Genomic DNA, 19303 nt, shown 5'->3' with positions numbered 1-19303 from the left:
TAAATAACAGCTTGTTTCAAGTACCAGAAAGGTCAAGTCAAATTAACTTTCCCTCTTCTTGGGCCCAATACATCTTCAGAGCAGGCACAGCTCATCTGCGGAGGCAAGCGGCTGTCAAGGTACTGCAACCAACAGCAGTTTATTGGATTAATGGCCTCGGCGGGCTCCCCTGGGCTGCGGTGTAGGAGGGAGAAAAAACTTGCCAAAACACTTTGTCCATTTTAGTTACATTACAGAGAGACATGGTGGCCCACACCTGCATTGACCTGTTGGTATATAAATAAGTGTGTAACCTCACCCTTAAGAATGCTGTGTCATGTACTGTCGGCGATGTTTTTGTGAGAGAAGTTAGCAGGAAATATACTCCTCGACATGATTTTTAATTAGTCTTTTGTAAAACAACCCCCCAGGGTTGATCATCTGGGGGTAATTAATACCTGCGTGCATTATTGTAATAAAACTTCACTCCATGTCAAGTGCAGAATTAAATTATATGTGATGGTATAAACATTGAGTTTACTCCATGGGCTACACTTAATGTCAATGTTGCTATCAGATCTACAAAGCATAAAGTTATTTTATCACTACTCTCAGTGGGTTTTAATCACCATCCTATGTTATGCATTTTCTTGATTCTATTTTCATCCTTTTTCGTTATTTTAACTGTTATTATTATGTAGGTTTTCTCTCCATCTTATTTTACATTACTTTTCTTTTTTTTTACGGGAATGTGATTGCATGTGATTTCTTTGCTGTAAATCACTTTGAGCTGCATTTCTTGCATGAAAAGTACAATACAAATAAAGTTTATTGTTATTATGAAACTGCTGGATGCTTGAATGGTTTGACTAGAGTACAGATTCTAATAACATCAGGTCGCATTGCATCCAATGAGCTGAGCTGCTCTTAATGTTCAGCATACATTCATACTGCAGGAGGACATAGAAAAAAGTAATTCATGAGTTTGCTGACTTCTGATTCATTTGAACTAATTGCACAATTTCCTAAAGGTGAAACGACACCTGCTGCCCTGAACACTAACATCAGTGCACATTACTGTGATTATTAAAATCACTATGATTAATTTACTGTTGGTTGGTTAATCCACCAATTGTTTCAATCTAGATTACATACATACATCCTTCCACATATGCTGGCTAAGACAAACAGAAAAATAAATAATCTGACTGGGACCTCGTTTAAGAGTCCATGGTTCAGAGAGCTTATAACCTCCCATTCAAAACACAGAGCAGTCCAGGAGGGAGTCAGACAGAGCCAGACTGGCTGCCTCTTTAAAATAAAGTAATGTAGGACTTCCTCTTAATTACAACCACAGCTAATAAAGTCCAGCAGCATCTATTAAATGCCGTCAAATTGTAATACCAAGTGATAGCCCTTATAATCACACTCTACCCCAGTGGCCCACGTTTAATCAGGAAGAGTGAGTCTCCATTAAATTTACATCCCACTAGAGGACTCAGCCCCAGACAGCACATTTCTCCTTTCCAATTAAGGTTGTTTCAGAGCTTCAACATGTGATGTGTAACAGTTTGACTTGTGATGCAGATGTGCAGGCAGGCCCAGCGGCTGTGGTCCAGTGTAGGGTCCTGTATGCTGCAGGACATGTGGGCAGTGACACTTTAGCTCCTGATTCTGACCAGTGCATGACACAATGATACCAAACAAGAGGGCTATAAAATTGGACTTGACACCTAGGGGGCAAATTGGAGACAGCTGGTGAACCTTATCTGTAGAAAGTGTCCTAGAAGCCCTCCTTAACAGGAAACAGATCGCCTACCATTTGTATAAACTGTAATTACAGTAAATGCAGTAGAAAATAATGCACTCAAAATTAACATGTACTCATTTTATATGACTTCCTTCTTGAAGTTTCTTTGTGTGTCTCTGTTTATGGCAGCTGAGCCACATGGAAATTGTCTGATTTGCGATCAAGGAAAGGTTGGAGGATTCAGAGCGCATGCTTTGCCAGGTGTATATCTTCTGTGAGTGTACAAGTAGATGTGCATTTTTAATATTTAAATTTGTTCAGGGAGGTTTTAATGGGAGCTAGGCTCTCATTTTCAGAAACACCTTGATTACTCACACAGCTGCCAGGTACAACCACTTTCCCCAGTCAGAAACATGGTTTTGAGGTGGCTCCATGAATGAAAGTCGTCGTTCCATCTTCAGCATGGTAATACTTGTCAAATGATCTTTGAGGAGGGTGAGTCACAGAAACTGACCCTTTGAACCCCAGCTGCTGCTTAAAGAGAGAAGTTTCTCTTTGGAGAGGGCACTGGCTCCCTCTGTTGTCAAGCTACAGTATTACAATTTTTTTATTTTTATTTTTATTTTTTTAACAGGGCAGGCAGCATAGCCAGAATTCTGGATCTATGTAATGCACTGCCTAGTAAACTTGATTTGCATTTTGTGCCTGTCTAATGTTTAAGTTAAATTTCCTTTTTGACATTCAGAGCTGTCCGTGGAAACTGAAACAGAAAAAAAAAAAAAAAAACCCTCCTGACTGTTTTTGCTGAAATGACTCCTCTTTAAACCACACTTATCTCTCGCCACGTTGAAAATTATTCAAATTGTTCTTAATTGCTGTAATTATGGGGCACCATTTCCAAAAGCTTCTCTCCACCACTTGCATTTACGCCAGGCTATCATCTGAGCCTAAAAAGGATGGGCATGACGTTCCAACACTGTGTTATGTTCTGTAAGCTTTTCCATTCCCCCATAAAACTGTTTTTATGAAAAGAAAATATGCAGCTTGTTCCAGTTATGGCAAGCACTCATGGCAGATAAACAAGAAATATATACATGCAGCCCCAAAACATGTATTAATTTGAGTGCGAAAGAAAAGAAAGAAAGAAAATGAACATATACAGTGGGCAGTCATATATCCTGTCTTTAGTGGCCACCTGTACATACAACATCCTGACACTGCAGGGCCTTCACTGAGCCTGTAGGGGGCACTCTGACCACATGGATGCAAGGATGAAAATTTCATATAAAGACACCTGCTCAGGGTTTCAATGAAAAATGACCAAGAAATCAAACGACAGCCCAGCAGTGGAGCAAGAAGTGGAACAGCAGAAATGGAAGGTGATGATGTGACCCACATACACACCTGTACAGTACACTTAAATGAAAGCAGACACAGGATACAATTTCACACACACACACACACACACACACACACACACACACACACACAGAGGCAGCTCTCTGTGATTACTTCTCACTTTCTCCTCTCCTCTCTGTTTTTTCTAAGGACATTGTTAGAGCTCTGTCTCACTGTGAGGAACTCACTCCCATTTTTGACCTGATAGTGATAGTGAGGTGACAAAAGGCTACAGCGAGTCCCAAGTGACCCGAAAGAGCATTGAAAACTCTATTAGCAGCCATTTCTATTGGGTTTCCAGAAAAGGAACGAATTCATGGAAAAATAATTTTAGCTTAAAGTAGCTAATGAAAAACACTGTGACAAAGGTGGACCATATTACGCTGAATGCATTAACAGGATTTGTTTTGAAGGGCTTTTCAGTATAAACACTTTGAAATCTGACAGAGTTCCAAAGACACCAAATCATGTGCAAAACTGCAGGTGGCAAACAAAAAAATTGTTTTTCTGTAAAATTTTCTTATTGTCAAAAACTATTGACTATTGGGATTATTTTCAGTCACAGTTTAATTCACATTTGGTTATTTGTGTCTCTACACATACATATGTCTGAATACATCACAGTATGAGGCAGCGGTCTTGTACTGGTGCATTGCAGGTTATTTTACAAGGTTAATTAACATTAGCAACTGGCAACATGAACAACACGCCACAGAATTTCTCCTTCCCTGAATTTTTGATATACTTTTATTGATCCCTCGAGCGGGAAGTCTTCTTTTCCCCTCTCTAGTTGGGATGCGGCACTGAAAACCCAAATGTTACTGCTAATTAAAAGGGTTGCAGAAGGTGTGAGGAGCTATTTATGCCACTGAAGGATGCTTCAACACGTGTGGCCACACGGGATCAAACCTCTAACATTCAGTTTGGAGACACCCTCGCTAAGTGCCAAGGAAGTTCATTAAATCACCTAAACAACAAATGGACAGAATATTATCTGAGTCTGAGCGGTGACCAGAATCCTGCTGTGGATGCTGGAATCAGAGGACCTGTTGCCAGCTTTCATTAGACCCCCTCCTGCAGAAACAGCCTACCTGTCCCCCTGCCAGCAACATGAGACCTTAAATGAGGGATTCAACTCATCTCCATCACTGTTACAGACGGCCCCATAGAGACAGAACTGTGAACATCCTGCGCGCAAATGAGACCGGTGAATAACAGTTTAATCTTACACCTGAGACTCTACACCTCAATTACGCAGAGATTTGGTGATACGAATCAATTTGCTTGAACATAATTGTGGCTGGCAGACTGACAAAAATTGGGCATAGGACTCTGCCTTTTGTGGTGAATAATTCATAGCTAGGGAATAGATTCAAACACCAGGACAGAGACTGGTGGTTAAATACAGTTGGCAGCTCCAGCAGGAACAAGGCGCAAGTATTTCTCATGAGGGGGGTGATGTTTATTGATTGCCAAGTGGAGAGAAGAGGTTAATTCAGCCCTGTATAAATCACGTTATCATTAAGCTTCAGATCCATCAGTTTTTGTTTTTGAAGTGTTCAGATTGGAAGCGGAGTAACGCCGGGTCGCTTTCAACACTGATCACACTGGTTTCTGATCACCTGCGAACCGATCTTTGCATCCACAGCAACAGCAGCAGGTGTTTGGAGGCCCTTCAAAAGACCTGGGGCAGGTGTTTGTGATCTGTCAGTAGTGCAAAATTCACACTCATAGATCTCCACTTCTCAGTCCAGCCTCAAACAGTGAGAGCAACCAGGCAAATAGCGAGCAGTCCACGTTGGACAAAAATAGAACTTGGTGCCTTTGCGTTCCTAAAGCAGTGAATGCACCGCTTTGTGTGCTTGTTATAGGGTTTATGGAAAAGCTGTTTTCTTTATGAGCTGGTGATAGAATTGCCCAAAATGAGGCAATTTTTCATAGCAATGAGACTGGTTCTCATTAGAGGGATGTCTCCTCATTGCAAGTGTGCTGTAAGCAACATGGGTGACAAATGTCACCTGAAATAATGCTCCATTCTCCACAGTAATTACCCTGAATTCACACTGAGAAAAGGAGAGAGGTGCTCTACATCTGATGAGTTGTATTGTCTGTGTTTCAGACCATTTACATAATTTGGACAGCATATAAAATTAACCTCTAAAAGCTGTGTGCATGAAGAAACAGTATAATGATCTCGATAACCTGTTATAAACACGAAGCTCTTCCTTAATTTATGATGCTAATATATTTAATGTAATATATTCTCACTGTGGCCATATTTATTTTTGGTCAAAAGTACTTTCAAATCTGCATATTTTTGGCATCCACTAGAGATAAAACACAGTAATCAAAGCTTTTAAATGCTTGATACATTTTTCAGTCATTCTGTCAGAGTTCTGCAAAGCATGTAGAGACTGTGCATAGTAAGTACTTGGACAAATGGAGGCCTGTGCACTGGTTTGATTTGAATAAGCATTGTGATTAAGTGGTTGTTCTGTACATGTAGTGGGCTGAGGGATGTGAACCAGTCAGCTCCCTGAGGGGGAGAGGAGGTTCAAGCCTTCCTGGCTCCTTCTGCACTCCCCCATTGGCTGTCGGCTCTCATCCATGTCTACAGTTCCCTTAATTGCCTGATTTCCTGACCCCACGTTGAATACTTTGTAGGCTGGGGGCTGGGGGCTGGGGGTTATAATAATGACTTATAGTGACATGCATGGGGAAGAGTCGCTCCCTTGGCTATCACAACTCTCACCGACTGACTGTAGCCCCATCACAGACCTCTTGATTTAACACTTAAATTAAATTCTCATATTAGGCCGTGCAAGAGTGTCTCTCACGGAAAATCTGACACCAGAACTTTCAGATGAAAGCAATGAAGAGGGGCTTTATTACTCTCCCTCTGTTCAGATAATCACAACCAACCAACCAACACGTGAACACGCTAAACATCACCATGGTAGCAATATTAAGGATTTCAGTTCGCTGATGTGAGCATGTAGCTCAAGTGCAGCCTCACAGAGCTGCACTTGATGGCTGGAGACTCTTCAGTCTTGTTGTACTATTCGACATTTGAAGATGTCACTTTAGGAAACTATGACAGGCATTTTTTTTCTTGTATTCTCTGACAATTAATCAGTCAATCAAGAAACTAACTGGCTGTAACTGTATATAAGAGGCAGTCGTGTAACATAACTGGTGAATCCAACTCTTATTTCTGACTTCAGGTCACAGAGAATTGTTAAGAATCAGTAACACAGTAAGAAAGTGTGACGATGTTAGTATGTCTAATTAAATGTTTTTGGCTATTTTCTTTAAGGAGTATTTAAATTGATAGTGAAAATAGTGACAAACATTTTGCTGGTTTCAGCTTTTCAAATGCGAGTTTTTGCTGCTTTAACCTTTGATATTCTTAACTGTTAATTGAACATCTTTGAACTTTAGACTGTTTGAACTAGATGAGACTTCGATCAGACAAAACAAGTCGATGGAAGATGTCACCTTAGTCTCTGGTGTGAAAATGTGATTTCCCTTTTGAATGTACATATTAATAGCTTATTACCAGTTCTGTGGGTGACGATATCATCTGATCGGGGTGTGATTACACTGTGAGATGACAAAACATTGAATTACTGTCCGGCTCTTCTTTGAAGTAGAATCTTTAAAACCATAAAAACCTAGAATGCACTTTGACTTTTGTGTTGGATGTTCCTCAAGGCAGAGTAGGCGACATCTTGCTCAAAAATGTATTCCTGACAGTTGCTGAGCTTTGAAAGAGTCCATGAGAGGCGGAACATGAAATATCTTTTAAGTCTTGTCCTGCTCATCATGTTGAACAGTTTGTAAAATACTTCATAGATACTTTAAAGCACTTTAGATCTACGACAGTCAGGACGCATGAAAACTCATCGTCTGGGGAGTTCTCTGCGCTCACACTGTGCTATTGTTCACTATTTATGAAATCTCCATGAAGGGAGGAACCAGAGATGGTCGGATGCGCTCGCTCATGGCTTTTGCATTTCAAAGGAAATCAACTGCTTACACTCACTCGGTCATTAGTGATACTCCTGCAAGCACACCAATAATCTATGAGATGGAATGAGAGATTGAGAGACTCGACGAGAGAGCAGTGTACGAATGTGATTCTGATGTGAAATTACAAGTAAACAAGTCAACTTTCAATCTGTCTGCATGACCTGATATATTTCAATTTATGACCTCCTGCCTTATGATTGGAACTAGAGACACCCATTAGCTAGTTGTAGTCAGAAATTATGTCTATGTTAATTAAATCTCAGTGCGACCAGCCCATTTAAACAAAGATAACTTCCTAAAAAGATTAAAGCTGCAGCGCAGAGAGTCTTCAAAAAGGATTATTCCTCTTTGAACAATTTCAGACAAAAGGGATCAACTGTCAAACATTCACCAGTGATCATATTTCCAATTCAGAGACGCCATGCAGCTGGTCTATCACAGCCTATGAGGCCGTATGAGCGGCTCTGTAATCTAGAAATAGATTCATCCAGTTGATATTTTGTTGTTGTTCTTCTGAGCTTAATCCTCTTTCTCTAACAGATCTGTTCAGATTGTGTGGCTTTTGTGACTCGCTCTTGCACCCTGACAGCAGGTTGTGGGTAGTTGCACCACCATGCTTCTACAGTAGCCCTGAACAGACAAACACTCGCTATATAGAGGGCCTCTCTCATTTTTATAAGCTTTATGGCTACGTACGTTCTCCTACATGCTCGGAAAGGGAGGTGTGAGGTGTGGAGTATTCAGTTGGTTGCAACCTGCAACCTCACCACTTGATGCCACTAAATCCTGCACATTGGATCTTTAATGGAATCAGTCAACGTTTTGGGAAATATGCTTATTTGCATTCTTGCTGAGAGTCATATAAGAAGCTACTGTCAGCAGCCAGTTAGCGTATCTTAGCATAATGACTGGAAACGGGAAATCTCCCCATCCCTTTTAAAGCATGAAAGCTTGGTGAGAGAATATATCTGATCCTTCAATGGTAACACCAAGCACGGCATCCTGGAGGCTTAACTGTACTGTTTCCCCCCTGCTGGTTTGCCCCAGGCTGCACCATCACAACCCCCACCCCTCCTCCACCACAGACTCTTTTCTAATTGTAAACCAAGATATGAAAAACAATACTGCTTCTATATGATTGCAAGGACCATCTAAGGGTGATCCATTTGTGAAAAATGCTGCTCCCAGGGTCGTGTGAATCAACAAGCACCATATTACACAATGGGCTGAAAATAAGCTCAGGGTTGCAACACCTTCCAAATAAATTCACATAATTAATGGATATTCAACAAACTCCTTTTTGTTTATTTTCCCTTCATAAATCATGTTCATTCGACTTTGTTTCACTCCATATTTTTCCCCTTATCATCCAGTAGCAGTGGCCCTATGCCCAATCTGCCCCCACCCCCCACTCCCACCCCCCAAGTTTGAGAACCACTGCCTTAGACAACAAAAACGCTCTCCAAACAAATCTCAAGTGTCACATGCTGAGCTTGTTTGATTTTTGCTGCAGTGGTGGCAGAATTGGCTACAACACGCTTCTTTCTTAGATGTCTCTGGCTGCTTTTTACCTTGAAAAGGAAAGTTACTTAGACAAAGAGTAGGGGTAAACAAGGACAGGGAGGATGAGACTGGAGAATTAAGAGATGGTGAAGGTTCAGGAGGAAATGGATTGATCGATAAGAGTGTAGCTCTCGCTCTGTTGCCAACATCCAGTCACACATACATTATACAAGAAATGCCTGTCAGAGAAATTAAAACAGACAAAGAGTGAACAAAATAGGAAGGTGGCATGAACAGATGTTGTATGACTGTGCAGGGAAGAAAGAGGACACTAATAGTGCATCATCAAGAAGGATCCTCAGAGAAAATCAAACTGAAATCATCTTAATTTTCATCTATATTTTCCCTTTATAAAACAGATCTGTGGAAATCGTGCACATAGGACACCTGAAAAAAGTAATCAGCTGCAGAACAAAGAGAGATGCTGAAGGGTAAAGTATGAGTGACTGTGACTTTGTGCATCTTTGCTGTGAGTCTTGTATCTAGACCATATGTAATCCTGGCATGTACTGGCACTGTAATGCTTGCTGGTACAGTAAAGTGATGCTGTGTGGTGCAACACTGCAGTCAATGTCAGTGGGTCAGTGCTTACATTGTTTGTTATTTCTAAGCACTTTTGTATTTAAAACAGCCACTATATAAAACCACATTGCAATCAAAGTATGAGAGCCAGAAATGTGAACTGCTTTGATGCAAATAAGACCATCAAATCTCTCAATCTCTGCAATCAAAAGTTCAGCTAATGCCCAACCAAATCATATCTACCATGCATGCATGGAAGAGAAATCACTTTGTGCAACAGTCTTGATTGCTATTAATCTTTTTTTTTTTTTTTTAACTACTTTTGAAAAGGGCTTTGCCTTTTAGCTAATCATAGATAAAATTGGAAGCATCGATCAAGAAACAATGAATCTGCAGCATCACACAGTTTACTGACAATACTACTGACGCTGCGATAGAGCAGAAGCTCAGTGACAGTGGCAAAGAGGTGGAGCATGGGTGGAGCTGAGGCCTGGTTGCTGAAACCTAGCAGCTAACTGTCTCTCCAAACTGCCATTCCCATAATTATGCATAACTTTAAGTTTTAATATAATTTCAGTGAGTGAGTTCTATAATTTTGATATGGGGGTCTATGGGGATTAACTCACTTTTGGAGCCAGCCTCAAGTGGCCTTTTGAGGAACTGCAGTTTATGACACTTGAGTATTGGCTTCATTTTTCAGCCCTGAAGGTTGCTGCCAGGGACCAAGTATCAGGCTCAAAACAAACGTGAATTAAGACTTAAAGGATTAGTCATCATCTCACCGTTGTGAGCCTCTGGACAACATGAGTCACTAATGTTGATGATAAGAGCGTTGACCCTGGAGAAAGACAGAAAGTGCACCATGTATTTACTCACAGTAACAATATGCTTGGTGCCCTGTCTTGTGATTTGTTGGTGGAAAGGTCACTAGTAAGTAATAAATATCTGACCTTTTTTTCTGATTATGTGACACACTGTATGATGATTTATGTATTGTACAATGAATGTGGTACAATATTTTAATTTATCTACTGCCTATATGCCTCAATCACATCTATTTGAGTGATTTGGAACATCGAGGAGAGTCCATAAAGAGTGCACAGTGCAGTGGAAAACAACATATGAAAAACTTTAAAAATTAAAGCAAAAATAACACTGATACACTTGTGCATCCATCTGCTGCCCCATGTTTTCTTGCTGCTGTTATACTTCTCTAATTAAAACGCCTCCTAATCAGCTGGTGAGGAAGCATCGTGACTAACGCTGGGCTAGTGCTGCATTCTATACCATCTCAGGGGTGGACCCCGATCCTGAATGTTGTTCTGGGAATACAGATATGCTAAACCGGCAGAAAAGGTTGAAGAAGCTTATATTTTCCTAAGAATTCAATACAGTTGAAAATTTTAAATGGAAGGTAAGATTGCTGTAAAAAGCAGCAGAGGCACACGGATATGACGGCGGTGCCCAACTTTTTAGAACTAGGTCAGCTGATACAAAACTTTTCTCCCAAACCAATGCTAAAACTACAGGACTGAGCTATAGATAGAGCTGACTTTTGTTTCTTTTTTTTTTACTCTTTCACACGCTCACTCTTGACAAGTGTCAAGAACGCAGTCTTATCTCTTTTTTGGACCATTTCCTCCTGTTATATTAAAGATGTCTGCACTTGCTGCTGTTGGACACAACAATTATGTTTAAAGATTTAACTAGTTAATAGCAGTTATTGAAGGCTTGTGTTTGGGTGTTTCAGTGCCACAAACTGCCATCAATACTCATCCTCTCCTAGATGCCCATCTAAGCCTCCTACAGTAATTACTTGCACAAGCCCATTTACACTCTGCTCTCCCTGTTCCCGAGCACTGCTCTTCTGTGGCCATACACAGACAATGATGTTGTGTGTATGGCCACAGCAGACCCTGGATTAATTACGCAGAGGTAGGAGTCATCACTTCACAACTTCTAATTAACAGCAGATAAAAGGAGTGAGGAGGAGAAAGGGATGACAGCAGGACAGGTTTTGGCATTAAACTGGCAGGATTTCTATTACAAGGGCGAGTGAGCACTGAGAACGGAGCATTACAGCTATAATTCAGTTAACTCTATTGTGTTCAGGATTAATCCTGAGAAACACGAGAAGTAACAATACCGAGCGGAGGCAAGCAGTTGTCACAGATATTACATAAGGTATACAGATGCTGCACGAGTTCTTGCATGCAAAATATTTATGCCCAATTAAAGTGTCAACAAATGCCCAAGAGGTCTTCTAAGAAATATCAAGCTCTGAAATTAGACTGAATCTTTTCCACAATACTGCTGCAAGCCCACTGAACTCCTCTACCCCTGGCCCTCCCTCCATGGTAATCTCCACCGCTTTGGATGACACTGAGAGCAAAGACGAGCAGCTGACAGAGACAAGGCTGGAGGTTTTCCTCTTCAAAGCCGTATAGCAGATTTGCAGCTCCTCCAGTCTGCTGGGCACAAGCGGGACTTCAGGAGCAGGTGTGTGATGATCTATGCATCCTTCTCAATTATAGATGTGATGTTACGCAACAGAAGCTGTTTCTACTGTACTGGAGATGGTAAAAAAGCCTAAAATACACTTGTTCAGAGAAGCCTTGCTTGCACCACTTGGACAGAACACAAAACTTGAATTGTTCATCTCGAAGAGTGTTTTTTTAAACTCAGTGGGGAAATGATTTCAAGACCGGTTGGAATCAGAAAGTCCTAATGATTTTGGTGCCACTGCAGGGAAACCTTTCCAACATGGCAGCACAAACCTGTAACAACACCCTCAAAAACATCAGTGATTCTAATTCTTTTTCAAACATGTTGAACCAAATTAAAAATATTTTCCCGTTCAATTCCTGCTGATACTTGATTGAATCCATGTATACTTTAAGCCCATAAGACGGCATTGAATTGTGTACTTGTTCCATCATTGCTGACTTTCCGGTCCCCTCGGTTGACTGAGAGTGAGAGCTGAAGCAGGATAATTTGCTGTTCAGTGCTCGTACTCCTGCAGAGGCAACGCCTCAGCTCCTCTGGTGACGGGAAAGACTCCACAGTTATTGATACAGGAATACCAACAAGTGGAAAAGGATTGTATGTCTGAATAATACTGTTCGGACAACATGTCACATCTTGTCAGGAGCCCCATATGGATTTGGTATCTACCCAGAAACTCATAAATATGTGTCCCACTGTCATATAACCCACTTACATTAAATATTAAATATATCATGAATATCAAGTCCTCTGGGGATGAGATTTTTTTTTAGGATGTTGTATGTTATGCTTATCACTAATACATGTAGCAGTGTCTTAAAAATGTATGCATAAAGAAAGAAGAACATTATAGAGATGAAACTCTGCAGGGCGATGAACTGTTTACCTAAATGCTGCACTGTTATTGTCTCCATTTGCTCCGTCTCTTTGTGGATGACCGTGCACGCGAGCATGTGCAAATCTGAGTGCAACGGTGACTCTGTTTGCATACGTATGTGATCTTGCCACCTGACTGAACATCGGCCTTGGTAAGACTTGTGTGTCTGGTCTGTGCATGCGTGCAGGCGCCTGGCTTGAATAAGGGCTAGAGATGTGGAGAAAGTTGATCAAGGTAGGAGAGATCACATAGTTCCATATTAAACAGAGAATAAAAGGATAAAGCAAATGAATAAATGAATTTATGTTTATGTGACTGTGACAAATGAACAACTGAAATGCCAGCACTGTTATCTTATGCACCATTTACACAACATTTGGTAAATAATGGCAAGGCTACAGGTTTTAAAGAACACTTCACCCGCTTACACTCTTATAGATCACCAGTCTGACTGTTACTTAGTGGACACTCACTTTCTCCAAGCTCTCTCATTGACTTCTATTTGAGGTAGTTGTTGTCTACATTTCTCAGACTGCCTTTCCTGACCCTCGGACAACATGCTGGAGCTTGTCGCACTTGACTGTAGACTATACTTAAAGGAGAGTGAACACCTCTTCTGTGGGAGAACGAGTGCGAGCTGTGCCTGTCAGTCACAATGCAACACCTTGTGGCCACACTGCATTCTGGTCCAACAGGAGGGTCAAAAGTCCTAAGAAGAGATAACAATATGGCTTGAGTCGCAAAAAGATGTTTTTTTCTAGTCACTTGTCTGGTTTACAGCCACCCTCCTCCTGCACTCAGGTGGCAAGGGTATTCCCCCAAAACAAATCAACCACTGATCAAATAAATTGATCATTGTTGCACAGTGAATACTTTCTAGGCATCACCACATCACAGCTACATACCTCAAATGAACCCCTAAACTTTCACACATTTTCCTCAACAAGGTTGACATCACCTGTGAGCCAATTAAATATGGTATCTTCCACCATCAGCACACCTGTGCATGATCACTGAGGCCTCTATATAATTCAGCACTTCTCATTGGCTCTGTTTTGTGCCCTGGGACTGTGCAGAGAGCATCAGACATATCAACACCTCAACAATGAATAAACTGATCTGAGTTCATTAAACAGTCTTTTCTCCAACATGCTACAGTGAATATGTCTAAAGTTTTGACTGTAGATTAATTGTGAGGTGTGGACTTGCCACAATGACAAATGTTTGTCAGAATGTCTGGTTGCGTATTACTGAGTGCCTTCATTACCATGTGGTGTCTGCAGTCGGTGACAGAGTCTTCCTCACAGTGTAAAATGGAGATTCTAGGAAATCACTCTTGTTCTTTGACTTTGAGGAGTTTGTAGCCTGGATGCAAGCTGGATTTATCTGCACAGAGCTGAGCAAGCGAGAGTGTGTTTCTGCATAACTATTCCCGCCTTTCTGCTCAGCTCCAGCTGAGTTGAAAGTAGTTGTTCCCGTCATCAGTCACAGTCGGCCCACACCTCGCCCATCCCTTCCAGCTGTCCTTTTACTGCTAGTAGTGAATGTGTGCATAGGGTGTCTACAACCTGCTCCGCTGTTGCGTCTCACCATGTCCAAACCCTGAGCTCAAAATAGAACCCAGCCTCATTTCATGCCTCGTGAAGCTCTAAATTTGCACCAGAGGGGACGTTACATTTGTGATGGAATAGTGGAAGTAAATTAGGAAAAGAACAAAGTCTGTTTGTCTGACAAATGTTTCAGTTCTCAGTGGAACTTGACAAACCTAAAGGGACGAATTTGCAGGCAGAGAAAAGGCCTAATCTTGGAAAGCACAGTTTTTTACTATGAGGATCTGAAGTAAAACAAACTTTCCAGCTTGAACTAATTTAACTCTGGACATGCCTCTAATGTAAAACAACCTCTTCTGGCTTTCATGAATACATTTAAAAACAATTCTAAAGCCAGCAGTTGGCAAGCTGCTCTCCTTAAGGGCCCCATCTTCAGCGGGACCTGCTATAGGCACACACTCTACCTCACTTTTACATCCCTAGAATCTAAAGTCTGAAGTGTTTTTTTCCTTGTTGCTACAGTGTGAGAAAAACCTCTTCTGAATATATTGTTTGATGAACACAAAAGACCAACATAAGCAATCTAAAACGTTGAGCAATAAGATAAAGAAAGAGAAAATGAACTAAACTAACAAGATCAAAGATGATATTAAGTGGTATCGCTTTGGCTAAAAGGGCTTTTTTTTTTTTGTCTTGTGTCCTGAGGACTCCTCAGACAACTGGGGAAGTGATGACAACCTGAATTTAAGAACAGGTCTTTACTTCCATTTTTCATGCATGTGAAAGTGATTCCCTTGCATATTGAAGATTTAACCTGCAGCAGCAATATCAAATTCAATTTCTGTTCAGACATAATTCTAATGAGCCTGCGAAATGGACATTCAGTCATGTTTTATTAATCATGACGTGGGTAGGTCTGATAAGATAACATTTTGCTCAAATTCAGCAGAAGCAATCCCCCATGGTGGATGGACATAAATGAGATGTCAGACTTGCCGCAGCACTGATGCTACCATTGTACTGCCGCTTTACATCAAAGCTGACCACTGATCTGTGTTTGTTTTAACCGGTCAATCAACTGCTTCTTTGATTTGAAAGTACAAATCATTGGAAATAAGTTTCAAATAGCCCACGCAGAAAGAAAAGGACAACTGTGAAAAGTTTTTTTTTTTATGATATAGAGATACTGCAGCTCAATATATTCTCTTCAGTAACCTTTCTCCAGTCCCCAGTGACCTTTTCTTTGATAGACACATCAATCCTCCCATCTGTGGCCATTTTTCACAGTGCAGTAAGAGTGCTTCTCTCTCAGGTAGGGCCTGTGTGATGATTTGTTGATCTGCACTGAGAAGAGAATTGATTGCTGGAATTTTGGCTATATCTATATCTATATTTAACCCTAACCCTATCAATCTAATGCAGCCGATAGAGAAGCCAAATAAGTCTGAGATAAAAAAAAATCATACATAGCTGGGTCCGAACAGGCTAAACACAGCCTGAATGCAGCGCTGTGGCATCCTGGGATAAAAGGGACAAACCTGCCATGTTATTCACTTACATGTACTCCATCAAAAGCAGACCTCTTGCTTAACTCTGCTTTGAGCTTGCACGTGCACCACTCAAGGGAAAATGACTAACATGCAGGTTTGATAAATGAGCAAGGATTTCATGTTCTATTTGGATGTGTCGCACAGGCGGACAGTTACGCTCAGGGGGCTATTACAGCCTCCTGCATGCTTGTGATCCCAGTAGGCTCACATTCAGGATATTTAGATGATCCATTAATTCGCACAGAAAAGCTGAGTCACACAGCCACCTTTCATCCTCAGCCCGAGTCATGGCTTACAACCAGCTCCACTTTGCCTCTCACTCTGCTCACTCCTGTGTGAAAAAGCACATGTGCTGGTTTGGAAAGGTTGGTGGTAAATGAAACAAACAGGCATCTCTTTGCACTCTGCTGACAAGTATTCAGCCTCCCACCTCTCCTGAAATTGGCTGCCTTCAGCATCAACCCTCCACTCTCCAGCCATTAGCCACTGCTTTTTAGTTGCCAGTGAGTAGTCAGGTCGTGTGAGCTGGAGGGAGCCGTGGGCTGATTCTGTTCAACACATGGCATGCAATTGTGTGCAATGTGTGACAAGCAGGACTTCTGTCCCAATGAAGCACAGCTGCAACTACTGCAGGTGGTCCAGAAGGGACTGGGAACTGTGTGGATATGGAAAACGAACTACTTTTCTAGATTATTTTACATTAGCTTTGGTTTGTTACAAACAAAATGCAGCATCAATTAATTGAGAAGGGACATTTCCCCTGATCGCCATGAACACAAAAATATGTCTGATGCAACAGTGCAACTCATCATGAAATATGTTATTTGCAACGTGACTTTAGTCCACAAAGTACTATTGTATTACAGAATACAATTTAATCTGTCAACAGTCAAGTGAGTAGAAGATGGACTGATGAAACATCCTCTTCAACATTTTAAGCAAGAGCAATTTTTTTTTTGTTTTGTACAATTTTAAAGAGAAAAATAGGAAATGAGTACTACGCAAAGGTTTGTGCACCTCAAGAGATTTGAGCTCTCAGATAACTTTTACCAAGATCTCTGACCTAAATTAGCTTGATAGGGCTATGACATGTTCACAGTGATCACTAGGAAAGGTGACGTCATGCACATTTCAAAGCTTTATAAACACTCTGACTCCTCAAACCTTGTCCCAACAATCAGCAGCTGAAGATGAAAAAGGACAGCTTCTACAACAGGATAACGATCTCAAACCTCAAAATCCACAATGGACCACCTGAAGAGGCACAAGCTGAAGGTTTCGCAGTGGCCCTCCCAGTCTCCTGATATAAACATAATTGAAAATCTGTGGCTGGACCTCAAAAGAGCAGAGCATGCAAGATAACCCAAGAATTTCACGGAGCTAGAGGCCTTTTGCAGGACGAATGGGCGAAAATTCCCCAAACAAGAACTAAAAGACTCAGCTGGCTACAAAAGGCCTTCACAAGCTGTGTTACCTGTCAAAGGGGGTGACCATGCAGTGAGGGTGCCCAAACTTTGCATCTGGCCCTTCTCCCTTTTTGTTAATTTGAAAATCTAAGAGACGGAAATCAAAAAGTAATCTCATGTAGCTATTCACGGTCACAGAAATTTTGATCGGGGTCCCCAAACGTTTGCAGTGTATAACTCAAGTAGTGGCTGTTATTTTCAGGGGGACGTCTCTTTTCTCACCATGTTTGGAATCGTACTCACCATTTATCTCATTTAACATGAGTGTCTGAGTGCTTTTGGGAAAATGGACCCTTGTGTCATAACTCTCCTTCAGCTCCATAAAAACACAAACACTCTCACAAACAATACTTCCACAACAGCTGTTACAATTGGGGGACAGCATGGAAAATTAACTGTTTGAATGCTTGAATCAGTTTGAAACACAGTTTTTAAGATTCTTCAGGAAGTGTGTGAATAACCTGCACATAAAAAGATGATTTCAGACTGGGGTTTATATAAATGATGCAAATAAAACAACTCCTTTTACTACCGTTTATGTCCATAAATATGAGCAGTATTTGTTGATCCATTCGGTGTTTTGGCAGTAATGCTACCCAACTTGCTTTTACTGCAAAGTAAATATGCCATATGTCTTATAGTAGAAGTTCAGTGTATGAAAATATGAAGCACTGTCAAAGGACATGGCACAATTGTGCTTTAGCAGCCAGAGGGCCCCGCTTATGACACTCTAAAGTATTATGTTTTCTAAGAATTTAAATAAGTATGCCTCTCTCTTCAAAAAATTTCTTTATTTCAACCGTGATAAATGGTCACATGCCCCCCCCCCCCCCCCCATTCAGTGAGGCTGTAGTGGAATATATTCCTCTTTACTTCACTTTGCCTTCCCTTGTCACAGCAGCTGCAGTAGCACGGAAAAAAAGCAAAGACAAATTCAGATCTGAACAGCAGCTGTTCTGTGAAGTCTGAAGTGTTCACATGTTATGTATAGGCTTATGAATTTTGAAATAGCCTAGCAGCTGTTTAATATTGCAGTCTCTCTTATGAAATTTACAAAAAATTTCCACCAGCTACCAGCTAAAGGCCAGCAAACTCCTACTGAATTCATCCACACCAGAGTAACAAAAACCAACAAATGAACCAAGGCTCGACAGTTATGACTGATGATTAATGATTGACAGTTAGGCCGCAGTTTGTCCTGACACCACCACAGCAAGACAGAGCTCCTTCGATGAAGCCGCAGACCAAGTGAGGCAAGACCGTAATCCATCATCCAGCCAGGATCACTTGCAGCTACACAGCTCAGGCATTTAATGCTGTGCAAATGTGCACAGCATTAAAGTGATGGAGAGAAAGAAAGTGAAAGGAGGGAAATTAAAGCTGCGTTGTCAACTTTTTGCTTCAAAGAGCCGACTGCTCCGAGCACTGTCTGACGCCAAGCTCAACAAGCTCCAGTGAAGCAAACATTAGCTCCACTGTCTGCTGCAACCAACAGCAACACTGACGCTTCGGCAACTAATTGTCAGAGTGAAGAGGGGAGCTAATTTAGATTCAGTGAAAATCATAATGAGTGACTGACACCATCTGAATCATTATTTACCAACTCAGTCGAACAGCAGCTCCTGTGCTTTTGCTTTCAAACTAAATTTCAGGTAAATGTAAAAGATGGGGGTGGAAAGACGGGTAGAAAGAAGCTGAGTGCTGGGATTCAAGGGGGACACATCGTGCTGCCTTAAATCCAATGGGCCCGAAATGTCTAAATGTGCCTCTGGTTGGTAAAAGTGCAACAGAGTGCTTTCCATCATCCTGCGAACTCTCACAGTAACAACGAGAAACCTGCAAATGCTCGCACATAAGCAGCAGTGAGACGTGAGTAAGTACATGTAATTTTGAAGTACTTTTACTTTGCCTGAGTATTTCCATTTTATGCTGCTTTACACTTCTACTCCAATCTACTTTTTGCTCCACTACATTTACCTTTAGTTGAGAGTTACCTTGCACATTCAGAATATGAAGTATTATTATGAATAATGACAAGACTTTATTGGTCTCTTGGTGAAATCCACTGGCCGTATAGTGAAAAATATACCCTGCCTTTACCTCCTGCAACA

The 19303-nt window shown here is 41.2% G+C and overlaps 1 protein-coding gene across 1 annotated transcript in view; it reads right to left on the bottom strand.

The window, feature by feature from the left end:
• Positions 1-19303, bottom strand: part of slc35f3b (solute carrier family 35 member F3b) — a 48043-nt gene that overhangs the window by 27035 nt on the left and 1705 nt on the right. The window lies entirely within an intron of this gene.

The sequence above is a fragment of the Chaetodon auriga genome, chromosome 11, assembly GCF_051107435.1.
Source record: "Chaetodon auriga isolate fChaAug3 chromosome 11, fChaAug3.hap1, whole genome shotgun sequence".
NCBI classification, from domain to species: domain Eukaryota; kingdom Metazoa; phylum Chordata; class Actinopteri; order Chaetodontiformes; family Chaetodontidae; genus Chaetodon; species Chaetodon auriga.
This window is presented reverse-complemented; position numbering and strand designations above follow the sequence as displayed.